Here is a 16046-nt window from a genome sequence, read left to right on the forward strand (position 1 = left end):
CACCTCACATTCGCAAGTGCCACTGCCTACATCAGAACGTTTTATTACTAAAGCTGTAAGATATGCAGCGGGTCACAGTCTAGCTAGCGGCTCAGGTACATATTTAGGACGAATTTTGTGTTATCCACATATCAAATCAAATCAAACTTTATTTGTCACATGCGCCGAATACAACAAGTGTAGACCTTACCGTGAAATGCTTGCTTACAAGCCCTAACCCTAACCCAGCAGTGCAGTTCAAGAAGAGTTAAGAAAATATTTACCAAATAAACTAAAGTAAAAATAATAAAAAGTAACACAATAACGAGGCTATATACAGGGGGTACAGGTTAGAGGTAATTTGTACATGTAGGTAAGGGTGAAGTGACTATACATAGATAATAAACAGCTAGTAGCAGCATTGTACAAAACAAATGGGGGGGGTCAATGTAATAGTCCAGTGGCCATTTGATTAATTGTTCAGCAGTCTTACACTATTGTAAAGTGGTTGTTCCACTGGATATCATAAGGTGAATGCACCAATTTGTAAGTCGCTCTGGATAAGAGCGTCTGCTAAATGACGTAAATGTAAATGTCTTACGGCTTGGGAGTAAAGGAGCCTTTTGGTGCTAGACTTGGCGCTCCAGTACCGCTTGCCGTTTAGTAACAGAGAAAACAGTCTATGACTTGGGTGACTGGAGTCTCTGACAAACAGAAAATATATCAATAAGGGATCATAGCTTCAACCTGGTCAGTCTATGTCATGGAAAGAGCAGGTGTTCCTAATGTTTTGTATACACACAGAGATACAGACAAACAAATGCTTGACCTGCAGATGAGTATGAGGGGGGTGTTTCTGTAGAAAAGCCAACGATAAAGGCTTGCACTCCTTTTTTTATTCGTGTTACGCTGTTGCTAGTAGGTGCACTTGATTCAGAACCCCTGTGGACCAGGTAAGCAAAGTGTTCCCAATTTGAACCATTTGTCTGAAAACACAAACTCCCCCTACCTGGCGGACCGGAAGATCTGTGGCTAGTCCGGTGGCCATTTGATTAATTGTTCAGAAGTCTTATGGCTTGGGGGTAGAAGCTGTTAAGGAGCCTTTTGGTGCTAGACTTGGCGCTCCGGTACCGCTTGCCGTGCGGTAGCAGAGAAAACAGTCTATGACTTGGGTGACTGGAGTCGCTGACAATTTTATGGGCTTTCCTCTGACACCGCCTATTATATTGGTCATGGATTGCAGGAAACTTGGCCCCAGGGATGTAATGGGCCACACGCACTACCCTCTGTAGAGCCTTACAGTCAGATGCCGAGCAGTTGCCATACCAGGCCTTGTTCAATGCAACCGGTCAAGATGCTCTCGATGGTGCAGCTGTAGAACATTTTGAGAATCTGGGGACCCATGCCAAATCTTTTCAGTCTCCTGAGGGGGAAAAGGTTTTGTCATGCCCTCTTCACATATCCACTGTTCACAGAAATCATTGTAGGATGCTTGAAGTAATCATTTTCCAAAATCATTTGCCACCCAAGTATTGTATTCGAATTCAAATATAATATAATAGAAACAAATTTGTTCTGTAATTCTACTAATTAGGTTACTCATCCATAGGGCTATTAGGCCAATCAAAGTAACCAAACTAGGATTTGTTTAGTTCCCAGATAAGGGCTTTTCACATTGTCCGTTGTCATTGTTATTATACTATAAAGGGGAAATCAGATTTTGAACATTGTAATGCCATTTTTTATCATTATTACATAAAATATATGCAACTAACTGTTCACCAACAGGTTTCTGTGCCAATCAACCACACAACCAATAAAAAAAAGCATACTGACTTCGGGCGCTCCAATATCATGGTTTGCATTTTAGACACCACGATAAATGACTATGTCAACAGAAAATATAAATTATTGCAAAACACAAAATGCGGTTCTCCCTACTTCCACTTGCGCTGCAGCTGAAATTAATGAGTTGCCAAGTGTTTTGATAGCCCTGAATTTTTATCATTATTAGCAGGTCGTCGTGTCAACTTTAATATCGAGGAATATTTCACGTTCTCTGGTCATAGGAACAGCATGAATTTGTGCATGACTGAGGCAGATGCGGTGCGCCTCGACTTTCACCATCAGGCGGAAGACGGTGTCCCCTCTCTGGTCAGTCTCACCCTTTTGTACTTTAACTATTTACATATCTTTACAACACTATATATAGACATAATATGAGATTTGAAATGTCTTTATTCCTTTGGAACTTCTGTGAGTATAATGTTTACTGTACATTTTCATTGTTTATTTCACTTCTGTTTATTATCTACTTCACTTGCAATGTTAACATATGTTTATCATGCCAATAAAGCCCTTGAATTGAATTGAATTTAACATTGAGAGCAGGAACCGTGAGAGGCGGACCCTCTGCTGCTCTCTCCCTTCACTGAGACAATGCCTTGTTCAAAACACCTGGAAACGCCCGACTTCAGTGCGTTCAAGACAACTGGGAACTCTGAAAAAACTCGACCCCACTAGGGAAAATCATTTTGAATGGTCATCAAACTCGGAATTCTCAGGTATCTTTCTAGAGCTCCGACTTTCCGACCTGAAGATCACTGACATCATAATTTGACCTCGTTTTTTCCCCAGTTCCCAGTTGTCTTGAAAGCACCATGACCATCAGGTGCAGGTACCATAAGTCCAGTAAAATAAAAAGCTAATTATTTCAATGCATGGTCCTCAGTGCCTCAGAAGTGCTACACCAACTGATCTATATTGTTTTCAAATTCAAACAACCACCTATCGATGCGCCAACGACCAACAAAAAGAAAAGAGAAGAATTAAAAAGACAAAAACAAAGAAAAACAACAAGACAACAATGCAGAACAAAAGACATCCAGGACAACAATATTCAACACCACAAGGCCAACGGTGTGTGTTTGTGTGCATGTGTGGTACTATTTACGTGTGTGTGTTTGTGTGTGTGTGTGTGTGTGTTTAAGTGTGTGTATGTGTGCGTTTAAGTGTGTGTGTGTTTGTGTTGAGTTCGAGTGCTTGCGTGGCATCAGCCTCAGGCAGATGTAATAATGTTTGTTTGTTTTTTTACTTTATTTTTTATTCTTTACCTTTGACTTTCATATTCGACTGATCTATTTGGTCTGAGAAATACAATATTGGCAGGCCAGGCATATAGCCAATATGCTGTGATAATGCATTAGGCCTACTGCCCAAACATCATTCCTACAGAACTGTTTTTATTAGGTTAACGTTACATTGTTTAAGTCATGTTAAAAAACATCTGAGTGGTAGATCTGCTTGCTTTTTGACTGTGAAAGTGATCTTGACTCAGAAAAGGTTGGTGACCACTGATTTGGGGTTTCTATAGCTAGGTTTCCAACCAATTGACAGTTTTCCATGCCAATATTCTAAAATCTGCAGAAATACAATATAGGCATTTTCCCATCAGAGTTGTTTCCATCAAATTGACATGTTGCAGATTAAAATCTGTGTGTAATACTTAAATTCCCATATACCGAATAAAAAATACAAGTTAAATGGGTTTCCATTTCTATTTTCAACTCTAGGCCAACTGATGGTTTTGTCACAAAAAAATGGTGCGTAGGTATAACAATAGTGCCCACTCTGATATTGGCAGGTGCACTCTAGTCAACAGTTTGTAGACACAGTGTGGGTATAGTCTACTACATGATGAGATTATTATGGACCAAAATGTGAGAATGATTTTAATTGTCAAATGGCAGCCAAGCTTCGATCATCATGTCGACAAAATAAGACCATCAATATTTATTCAAAGGAGCATCTGGGCCGGCAAGTAGCCTAGTGGTTAGAGCGCTGTGCTTGTAATCCAAGAAGTTGCTAGACCGAATCCCCGGGCTGACAATGTAAAAATCTGTCATTCTACCCCTGAACAAGGCAGCTAACCCACTGTTCCTAGGCCGTCATTGTAAATAAAAATTAGTTCTTAACTGACTTGCCTAGTTAAATTTGAAAACTTCAAGCTAATCACAGTGCACTTTCACCACCCTGTGAAGTTCATCATCATTTATTTCATCTTTAGCCTAATAAACTGAATGTCGTGACATTTTTTATCTAACATAATTTACTCACATGAAATGGTTGGATGAAAACGTGGTTAATGTCAAGCCATTGTAAGGATGTTGGAATGATATTTTGGAGGAATGTGTGCATGCATACAGAAGAATGTTGAAGTAGCCTAATCAGATGAAAACATTGATTGGTTGTGTTTATGCCACATATGAAAAGGTAATACATTTTAAAAGTTCAAATATAAATATTTAGGCTATATCGAAGGTTCTAGGTGGGCGAGGAATAGCCCATTGGATTGGAGAGGAGGCAGGGCATGCTTTGAGCTTTCCTTGATAACTGAGCCTGCCGGAGCATGTGTGGCAGCATTATAATAGGATGACTTGGGAGAAGGATGATCTGCAACAGACAGCCCATCTCAGTATATTCCCATGTATCTCATCTGGTGGAGCATAACGCTTGCTCCATAGTTGTGTGTTTGATTGACACGGGGTACCAGTACGAAAAAAAGAATTAAAATGTATGCACTCACTACTATGAGTCGCTCTGGATAAGAGAGTCTGCTAAATAATGAAAATGAGTATCAGAAGTAAAAATACAGTCAGTCTAGCCTGCTACCGTGTCTTTCTACACGTTATAAACTGTCAAGAGTAGACTCACAACGGATCCAAATGGAATGAAACATTCAAATCACAGGGCTTTTGAGCCGTTATTCAAATGACATTTTCACTGCAGACTAGAGTATAATGTTGTACTCACATGAAAACAATAATGCAATGATTCATTGCTTGTGTTGTGTTGTGTTGTGTTGTGTTGTGTTGTGTTGTAGGCTAGTCTAGGTAAGATAATTGTATTGTCCCTAAACAAGATCAATAGGGGAGCTTTTTGAGCTGTGTGTCTTATGTCTTCCCTGTTCTTTCATGAGATGCACCTGGCCTCTCCGTTCCATATCAGCTATACCTATTTGTTCTCGTGGATTCCTATTGAAAATTATTGCAACTTTTAATGCTTTTATGTGTGGTATGACTTCTAGTTAGCCTATTGCAGATTTGGACAAACTATCCACCTACCACTATTGTCACTATGAATGGTGGATCGAGGGCAGAATAGACAGTTAGACTGGTAGAATATATTGACCTGTGCTATAGTTAAGCAATAAGGCCTGAAGGGGTGTGGTATATGGCCAATATACCAGGGCTAAGGGCTGTTCTTATGCACGACTGTTCTTGTGCACTATGCAATGCTGAGTGCCTCGAAACAGCACTTAGTCGTGGTATATGGGCCATATACCACAAACCCCTGAGGTGCCTTATTGCTATTATAAACTGATTACCAACATAATTAGAAGAGTAAAAAGTAATGTTTTGTAATACCTATGGTATATGGTCTGATATACAACTGCTTTCAGCCAATCAGCATTCAGTGCTCGAACCACCGAGTTTATAATTAAGCAATAAGGCCCGAGGGGGTGTGGCACAGTATATGGCCAATGGCAAGGGGCTGTTCTTATGCACAATGTAACATGGAGTGCCTGGATACAGCCCTTAGCCGTGGTATATTGGCCATATACCACAAACCCTGAGGTGCCTTATTTCTATTATAAACTGTTTACTAGCATCATTAGAAGAGTAAAACATAATGTTTTGTCATACTGTACCTGTGGTATATTGTCTGATATAACACAGCTTTCAGCCAATCAGCATTCAGGGCTCGAACCACCCAGTTTATAATTAAGCAATCATTTAAAAAATATATATATATTTCACCTTTATTTAACCAGGTACACCAGTTGAGAACAAGTTCTCATTTACAACTGCGACCTGGCCAAGATAAAGCAAAGCAGTGTGACACAAACAACACAGAGTTACACATGGAATAAACAAAGGTACAGTCAATGACACAATAGAAAAGTCTATATACAGTGTGTGAAAATTAAGTAAGTTTAGGGAGATAAGGCAATAAATAGGCGATAGTGGCGAAATAATTACAATTTAGCAAATAAACACTGGAATGATAGATGTGCAGAAGATGAATGTGCAAGTAGAGATACTGGGGTGCAAAGGAGAAGAAGAAAAAATAACAATATGGGGATAAGGTAGTTTGGTGGGCTATTTACAGATGGGCTATATACAGGTGCAATGATCTGTAAGCTGCTCAGACAGCTGATACTTAAAATTGGTGAGGGAGATATGAGTCTCTAGCTTCAGTGATTTTTGCAATTCGTTCCAGTCATTGGCAGCAGAGAACTGGAAGGAAAGGCGGCCAAAGGAGGAATTGACTTTGGGGGTGACCAGTGAAATATACCTGCTGGAGCGTGTGCTACGGGTGGATGCTGCTATGGTGACCAGTGAGCTGAGATAAGGAGGGGCTTTACCTAGCAAAGACTTGTAGATGACCTGGAGCCAGTGGGTTTGGCGACGAATATGAAGCGAGAGCCAGCCAACGAGAGTATACAGGTCGCAGTGGTGGGTAGTATATGGGGCTTTGGTGACAAAACACACAAGCGGGTATGGTATATGGCATACCACAGCTAAGGGCTGTTCTAAGGCACCACGCAAGCGGAGTGCCTGGACACAGCCCTTAACCGTGGTATATTGGCCATATACCACAAACCCCCAAGGTGCCTTATGTCACGTTCTGACCATAGTTCTTTTGTGTTTTCTTTGTTTTAGTGTTGGTCAGGACGTGAGCTGAGTGGGCATTCTATGTTGTGTGTCTAATAGTCATTGTCTCTGATTGGGAACCATATGTAGGTAGCCTGTTTTGTGTTGGGGTTTGTGGGTGGTTGTCTTCTGTCTTTGTGTCTATACACCAGATAGGACTGTTTCGGTTTTTCACATTTGTTGTTTTCATATTTGTAGTGTTCACGTTTATTGTCTTAATTAAAGTCATGATGAACACTAACCACGCTGCGCTTTGGTCCGATCCCTGCTACAAGAGGAGGAAATCTGCCGTTACACCTTATTGCTATTATAAACTGGTTACCAACCTAATTAGTGCAGGAAAAACAAACGTTTTGTCGTACCTATGGTATATGGTCTGATATGTCAGCCAATCAGCATTCAGGGTTCAAACCACCCAGTTTATAATTAAAGTTAGTGCAAGGAAAAGATAGTGCATAAGGTAAGTACCYAAACACTGTTTATAGGGGAGGCGCATGCAAGCAGATGGGGACATTGGCTAGGATGGAAGAATTATATAGTAAAAAAATGCAAAAAAGAGTGAATGTAAACCTAGGAAAAAACACACTACCATCCCCTGTGCCCAATAAAAAACACACAACCCTCCCCAAAGCAAAATAAAAAAGTTTTCCCACGTAAATTTCCCAAGTAAAACCCCTCCCACGTAAATTTCGATCTGTCCCTAATGTAAAACTAGCTTCGCTGGCGTGCGGGCTATTCAATGGAAAACGAAAGCTATTACTGTTCTTCTCATGGCGTCCAGCAGCGTAAATGGTAAGACGCATTAAATATGAACTGATTAGATTATTTTCTTACAATGTTTTATTTTTGTTTTATTCCCTTCCCTTTATGTTTCATATCAAGCGGTATGGTGCGTGAATTGTTGTTGTTTCGTGTCAGACAGACGGCTTTGATTCAATAGGTTCTAGCTAACTTGACAACACGTTAAAGTTCATTTAGGCGTTTTATATAAAACTCACGTTTCTATGTTTACTTTGTTCTCAGGTATAGTCTTTATTGTAAAGTTACTATAATAGTAGGATTTTGTTTCTAGGAAATTCTAACATGCTTTCACTTTCATTTCTGTAATTCATAACAATGTCCTATAATGCTCAGGATAGACAAACTGGTAGACTAAAAACAAGGAAGCCGTGCCTATACGAAGCTACACTACATGACCAAAAGTATGTGGACATCTGCTCGTAGTACATCTCATTCCAAAATCATGGGCATTACTATGGAGTTGGTCCCCCCTTTGCTGCTATAACATCATCAACTCTTCTGGGAAGGCTTTCCACTTGATGTTGGAACATTGCTGCGGGGACTTGCTTGCATTCAGCCACAAGAGCATTAGTAAGGTCGGGCACTGATGTTGGGCAAGTAGGCCTGGCTCGCAGTTGGCATTCCAATTCATCCCAAAGGTGTTTGATGGGGTTGAGATCAGGGCTTTGTGCAGGCCAGTCAAGTTCTTCCACACCGATCTCAACAAACCATTTCTGTATGGACTTCACTTTGTGCATGGGGGCATTGTCATGCTGTAACAGGAAAGGGACTTCCCCGTTGCCACAAAGTTGGATGCACAGAATTGTCTAGAATGTCATTGTAAGCTGTAGTGTTGAGATTTTCCTTCACTGGAACTAAGGGGTCTAACCCAAACCATGAAAAACAGCCCCAGACCATTATTCCTCCTCCACCAAACTTTAAAGTTGGCGCTGTGCATTGGGGCAGGTAGCGTTCTCCTGGCATGTGCCAAACCCAGTCGGACTGCCAGATGGTGAATCACTCCAGAGAACACATTTCCACTGCTCCAGAGTCCAATGGCGGTGAGCTTTACACCACTCCAGCCGACGCTTGGCATTGCGCTTGGGGATCTTAGGCTTGTGTGTGGCTGCTCGGCCATGGAAACCCATTTAATGAAGCTCCCGATGAACAGTTCTTGTGCTGATGTTGCTTCCAGAGGCAGTTTGGAACTCAGTAGTGAGTGTTGCAACTGAGGACAGATGATTTTTACACACTACACGCTTCAGCACTCGGCGGTCCCGTTCTGTTGTTGCTCCTAGATGTTTCCACTTTACAATAACAGCACTTACAGTTGACCGGGGCAGCTCTAGCAGGGCAGAAATTTGACGAACTGACTTGTTGGAAAGGTGGCATCCTATGACGGTGCCACATTGAAAGTCACTGAGCTCTTCAGTAAGGCCATTCTACTACCAATGTTTGTCTATGGAGATTGCATTGCTGTTTGCTTGATTTCATACACCTGTCAGCAACGGGTGTGGCTGAAATAGCCGAATCCACTAATTTGAAGGGGTATCCACATACTTTTGTATGTATAGTGTAAATCAAAATCCTTCTTGCCAATTTAACCAGGTCCATGTTGCTGTTATCAATTGTGGGAAACACATTTAACACTGCATTCAGTCTAAACCCCATAATAAGAGGACAGATAAGAGGACATAATAAGAGGACTTATGTGAGAATAGTTTCCCAGGTCCGATAGAGACCGATGTTCCTCAGTCTTCCTTCCAAAACCCCTTATCTTCTCCCTGAATCTATCGTGTTATAACCAAACTGTTTTTGTTTAGTCCACTAGGGACGGTATTTACTGTATAATGTTATTATGTATTGTATATTCTGTAATTGTTTAATTAGTTAGTAAATAAATAATTGAGCCAATTTGTGTTTGGATGATTCATAGTAAAGGCTGGGTTGAGACTGATATTAGGTAAAGAATAAATAATGACTGATTGACTGCTATTGATATAAAAGATCTTCAGATCTTTAAGAGTGGATTCGGGAGATAGCCGCTCTATATAAACTAGCTCTTCCATGGTGCCCAGGTTATTAATGGTTTAATTGTTGCATGGTTTAATTCAATCACGTAATCAATTAAACATTAGGTAATCGATTTGAAACTAGCATGTCATCTCATTTAACTATAGTAGACACGACAGTACCTGTTTCACTGGATACATTAAATGAATACTTTTAAAAGACACTTCACAGACTTTGTTAGTGACACATTACTTTCTACTTAAGTTATATACCGCTTTCCAATTCGTACTTCTAAATTTATAATTTCATTATACTTTGCAGGAGGAAAATAAGGCTCATATAATTATTTGTGTACTTTTTATCCTTGATGCGTACACCATCTAATAGGATGTCTTATAATGCCTGTAGGTCTTCACAGGAATTACATATCTATTCAAAAACTCAACATAACTATACAGTTTGATTTGTCCATTTCCATTAAATAATTGTGCCACTAACAAAATACGGTTCTCAAATCATCTCGGGAAAAATGAAGATTTATTGATTCAAGTAATTATCAAAACCAGAGAAATACAGTGTTTCAAACATAAAACTATGCTCATTCATATAGAAAGCTTTTAAAATATTTATAAGGGCACTATAATCTATGACATCTAAAACCAAACAAATATTATTACAAATGTGCCTCCCTCATGAATCCAATGTCCAGTCATACTTTGGGTCTCAGCGTGTGTCCCTAAACATCATTTAGTTTTAGCTGCAGCATTCAAATTGTGGTCATCGTGTGTCTGTGAATCACAACATTAAAGACAATCAGTGAATCACAACATTAAAGACGATGAGTGATCACAGCATTTACACAAATTAAGCCATACACAATAAAACATTGCAATAAGCAATACATAAGCAATACGATGCAACAAACTACTACACATATGAAAGACTGTACCACACAGGCCAGGGCCCGGTTTCCTAAAAGCATCTTACGTTCATCGTTAGAACCTTCGTGGGAGCATCGTTAAATCTCTGAGCTGTTTCCCAAAACCATTGTTACTAAAGTTGCACTTGAAAATGCTTGTTACTTACCAAATGCCTCAGACCACTCGTAACACAGCTTAGTGCATCGTTAGAGGTGTTTTTCCCTACCGCATCACTTCATACACAGAAGATCTCTGCTAAACATAGAATCAAGATACTTCTCTGTCTATGACTTCCGTTAACTTCAGAACTAAGTTGACTTCAAGTACAAAGTTGCCAATGTCTTTGCAATTGTTACAAACAAGCGAAGGATACAAATATGCTTCACATGAAAACCGAGATGACTGCATGAAAAGATAAATAGTCTACAGTATAGTGATGTTTAGTTTGCGAATGATTCATTATTTTTGAACAACTATTTTTACTGACTCGAGAGTCGTGATTTGTTTTTCTGAGTGAGTCGTTCGTTTGACCTGCTATTGCTGGCTTCAATGAGTTCTACAGCAGGAGTAATTGCAGATCACTTTTAGGGGCGTTTTCTGATATCGGCGTTTCTTGATATCAAGTTACACCCATTGATGCTCGCCATTGGTCTGTGGCCCTTTCTTTCACATCGGGGACAACAGATGTTGACAACTGTTGCATTGTAGCTAAGCCTAACCCAAACTCTTTTCCTAACCTTAACCTCATTCACCTAACCTGCCACATTAATTATCCTAACCTGCCACGTTAGTTATCCTAACCTGCTATGTAAACAAATCATCTGTGTCAAGAAACAATCAAATCAAATTTGTCACATGCGCCGAATACAACAGGTGTAGACCTTACCGTGAAATGCTTACTTACAAGCCCTTAATCAACAATGTAGTTCAAGAAATAGAGGTAAGAAAATATTTACTTAATACAAAAAGTAACACAATAAAATGACATAACAATAACGAGACTATATACAGGGGGAACCGGTACCAAGTCATTGCGCGGGGGTACAGGTTAGTTGAGGTCATTTGTACATGTAGGTAGGGGTAAAATTACTAGGCATAGATAATAAACAGCAAGTAGCAGCAGTGTAAAAACAAGGGGGGGGTAACGCCAATAGGCATTACCTGATATCAAGGAACGACCACATCAAGAAAAGCCCTGAATTGCGGTCTGCAATTACACCATGACCTCAACTAACCTGTACCCCCGGTCAGCGGCTCCAGAGACGTTCTCCGACCACAAACTGTCTGCCATATGCTGTCTGTCATATGCTCGCAGGAAAATAGATCAGAAACATAGAGAACAAAAAATACATGTTTGGAACTGATAATTGATCACATGGTGCTAGAATGACTAAAATTCATTGATTATTGAATGTTGTAGTGGACACAGCTTTGTAAAAGAAAAACAAACACAGCCTCGGCTCGACAAACTCAAACTCGTGAACAAATCGTTTGGGGGGCTGCAGTTTGCGACTGTGCTTATCACCTTGCCTGGCTACACAATCTAGTCCAGTTGCAGCCACAACTAGACCTCTATTCAAATGTATCAAGAAATAATCATATTTGTATGCTTATGTAACAGTATAACTTTAGTACGTCCCCTCGCCCCGACACGGGCGCGAACCAGGGACCCTCTGCACACATCAACAACTGACACCCACGAACGTCGTTACCCCATCGCTCCACAAAAGCCACGGCCCTTGCAGAGCAAGGGGAAACCCTACTTAAGTCTCAGAGCAAGTGACGTAACTGATTGAAACGCTACTAGCGCGTACCCGCTAACTAGCTAGCCATTTCACATCCGTTACACTCACCCCCTTTCAACCTCCTCCTTTTCCGCAGCAACCAGTGATCCGGGTCAACAGCATCAATGTAACAGTATAACTTTACGGGTCCCCTCGCCCCGACACGGGCGCGAACCAGGGACCCTCTGCACACATCAACAACGGTCGCCCACGAAGCATCGTTACCATCGCTCCACAAAGGCCACGGCCCTTGCAGAGCAAGGGAAACCCTACTTAAGTCTCAGAGCAAGTGACGTAACTGATTGAAACGCTACTAGCGCGTACCCGCTAACTAGCTAGCCATTTCACATCCGTTACACTTAGCAATCAACAAATGTACATTGTTTAAAGCACAAGTCTCAGTCACAAATGTGAAAATATGGCTAGGTTGTAGATTCGAAGGAACATTAAAATAAGGGAAAACTTCGGTGCTGGTTTTAGGCTGGCAGTAACCACTACAGAATTTCCGTCAAAACAATGATGAGGCTGTATCCAGATTAAGGGGGTTTATTGAAGACACACACAACACACACACACACACACACACACACACACACACACCTGACCACTATTAGTTCTAAGTTCCAACCCAGTAATAAACTGTAGAGTGGTCTACAAGGGTAGAAAAGAAAGACATATTATAATACACTATTACATTTAAAAGGGGTAAGGCTATACACAGATACAACTTGACTTATCTGAATGATAATGCAATAGCAGGATAAAGCTGCAGTCTTTATGTCTTTATGTAACGGATGTGAAATGGCTACCTAGTTAGCGGTGGTGCTCGCTGATAGCGTTTCAATCGGTTACGTCACTCGCTTTGAGACCTTGAAGTAGTGGTTCCGCTTGCTCTGCAAGGGCCGCGGCTTTTGTGGAGCGATGGGTAACGACGCTTCGTGGGTGACTGTTGTTGATGTGTGCAGAGGTTCCCTGGTTCGCGCCCGGGTCGGGGCGAGGGGACGGTCTGAAGTTATACTGTTACATTTACTGCTACATAATACAGATCTAATATGCTCACATTGACTGAAGTATAATGTGGCCCGAGAGTACACATGAGAAAACTGTGTCACTAAACCAAGCTTTTTATTAAAATAGGCAACTCAGTTAAGAACAAATTCTTCTTTACAATGACAGCCTACCCCGGCCAAACCCGGGCCAACCCTATGGGACTCCCAATCACGGCCGGATGTGATACAGCCTGAATTCGAACCAGGGTGTCTGTAGTGACACCTCAAGCACTGAGATGCACTACCTTAGACCGCTTAGACCTTAGACCGCTGCACAAGTTAATAGTGGACAGAGCGAGGGTGCTCATTAACCAGTTTAAACATGCTATACATGGTCATTAAGCTGCTGCAATAGTGCGCAGGCTGTACAATATAAGGACTATGCATAGAATGGAACTACTTTAACAAAGCTATTACCATTTTACAAGCAGGGTTGGGGAGTAATGGATTACATGTAATCCGTTACATGTAAGGGATTACCAAAAACGGTAACTATAATCCTTTATGTTACCAGCGAAAATATTGTAATCAGATTACAGATACTTTTCAAAACTAGATGATAACTTCGAGCATTACTTTTAAATTCAGAAAGGATATTTGTGGGAAAAAATCGGATACTTATCTGTTTTCTCAATGACATTAAAAAAAAAGCACAAATTTAAGTTTGTTCCACCTGAGCGAGTCTGATCACAAGTCAGAGACCACTATGATGACACACCAAATGTGTTTGACGGATTGCGGGAAAAGAGCAAGAATAGGCTTTTGTAGGCTACAGTCCAAGCTATGTCTTCCAGTTGTGCGACTGCTGTCGGCATCCAAAGTTTATCCAGCTTGAATAAACGCTAGGAGGTAAGGATGACAGCAGTGGTGTAGTCTACGGCAATACGGATATCACTTATTATAGATATCTACACAGCGTATTGATGCGACTCACACTGCTGCGCTCTCATTTAAAAACTGTAATATCTTATGCTTCACGGAGTTCTGTCTGAACGACATCACTATCAACATACAGCTGGCTGGTTATACGCTGTACCGGCAGGATAGAACAGCGGCGTATTGTAAGACAAGGGGCGGCGGACTATGTATTTTTGTAAATAACAGCTGGGGCACGATATCTAAGGAAGTCTCGAGCTATTGCTTGCCTGAGGTAGAGTATCTCATGATAAGCTGTAGACCACACTATCTGTATGTCAAGGCTGTGGGTAACTGGTGAAAGGAGTCAGGCGCAGGAGAGCTGAGATGCGTGGACATGGTACTTAATTCAAGAAAACACCAGTACAAACACAATACTATGGTGCTGGAAAAATACCGGTAGCACGAATTAAACGGGCGTAACAACAAAACCCGGCAACAATAATACCAGCCGTCAGAATACAGCCTAACAATTAAACAAACACGCACACAAACATGGGGGAAACCAGAGGGTTAAATAATGAACATGTAATGGGGGGAATTGAAACCAGGTGTGTAGAAAACAAAGACAAAACAAATGGAAAATGAAAAGTGGATCGGTGATGGCTAGAAGGCCGGTGACGTCGACCGCCGAACGCCGCCCGAACAAGGTGAGGGACCGACTTCGGCGGAAGTCGTGACAATGTATTTTTCGTAGCTGTTTACATACCACCACAGTCAGAAGCTGGCACTAAGACAGCATTGAATGAGCTGTATTCCGCCATAAGCAAACAAGAAAGCGCTCACCCAGAGGCGGCACTCCTAATAGCCGGGGACTTTAATGCAGGAAAACTTAAATCCGTTTCACCAAGTTTCTATCAGCATTTTAAATGTGCAACCAGAAGGGAAAAAACACTGGACCACCTTTACTCCACATACAGAGACGCATACAAAGCTCTCCCTTGCCCTCCATTTGGCAAATCTGACCATAATTCTATCCTGATTCCTGCTTACGAGCAAAAATTAAAGCAGGAAGCACCAGTGACTAGAACAATAAAAAAGTGGTCAGAGGAAGCAGGACTGTTTTGCTACAGGACTGTTTTGCTAGCACAGACTGGAATATGTTCCGATTCCTCCGATGGCATTGAGGAGTACACCACATCAGTCATTGGCTTCATCAATAAGTGCATCGATGACGTCTTCCCCACAGTGACCGTACGTACATACCCCAACCAGAAGCCATGGATTACAGGCAACATCCGCATTGAGCTAAAGGGTTGAGCTGCCGCTTTCAAGAAGCGGGACTCTAACCCAGAAGCTTATAAGAAATCCCGCTATGCCCTCCGATGAACCATCAAACAGGCAAAGCATCAATACAGGACTAAGATCGAATCATACTACACTGGCTCTGACGCTCGTCGGATGTGGCAGGGCTTGCAAACCATTACAGACATGAGCCTACCAGACGAGCTAAACTACTTCTATGCTCGCTTCGAGGCAAATAACATTGAAACATGCATGAGAGCACTAGCTGTTCCGGAAGACTGTGTGATCACGCTCTCCGCAGCCGATGTTAGTAAGACCTTTAAACAGGTCAACATTCACAATACCGCAGGGCCAGACGGATTACCAGGACGTGTACTGCGAGCATGCGCTGACCAACTGGAAAGTGTCTTCACTGACATTTTCAACCTCTCCCTGTCCGAGTCTGTAATACCAACATGTTTTAAGCAGACCACCATAGTGCCTGTGCCCAAGAACACTAAGGTAACCTGCCTAAATGACTACCGACCCGTAGGACTCACGTCTGTAGCCATGAAGTGCTTTGAAAGGCTGGTCATGGCTCACATCAACACCATTATCCCAGAAACCCTAGACCCACTCCAATTTGCATACCGCCCCAACAGATCT

This window comes from Salvelinus sp. IW2-2015, linkage group LG3 (genome assembly GCF_002910315.2).
Source record: "Salvelinus sp. IW2-2015 linkage group LG3, ASM291031v2, whole genome shotgun sequence".
Taxonomy (NCBI): Eukaryota; Metazoa; Chordata; class Actinopteri; order Salmoniformes; family Salmonidae; genus Salvelinus; species Salvelinus sp. IW2-2015.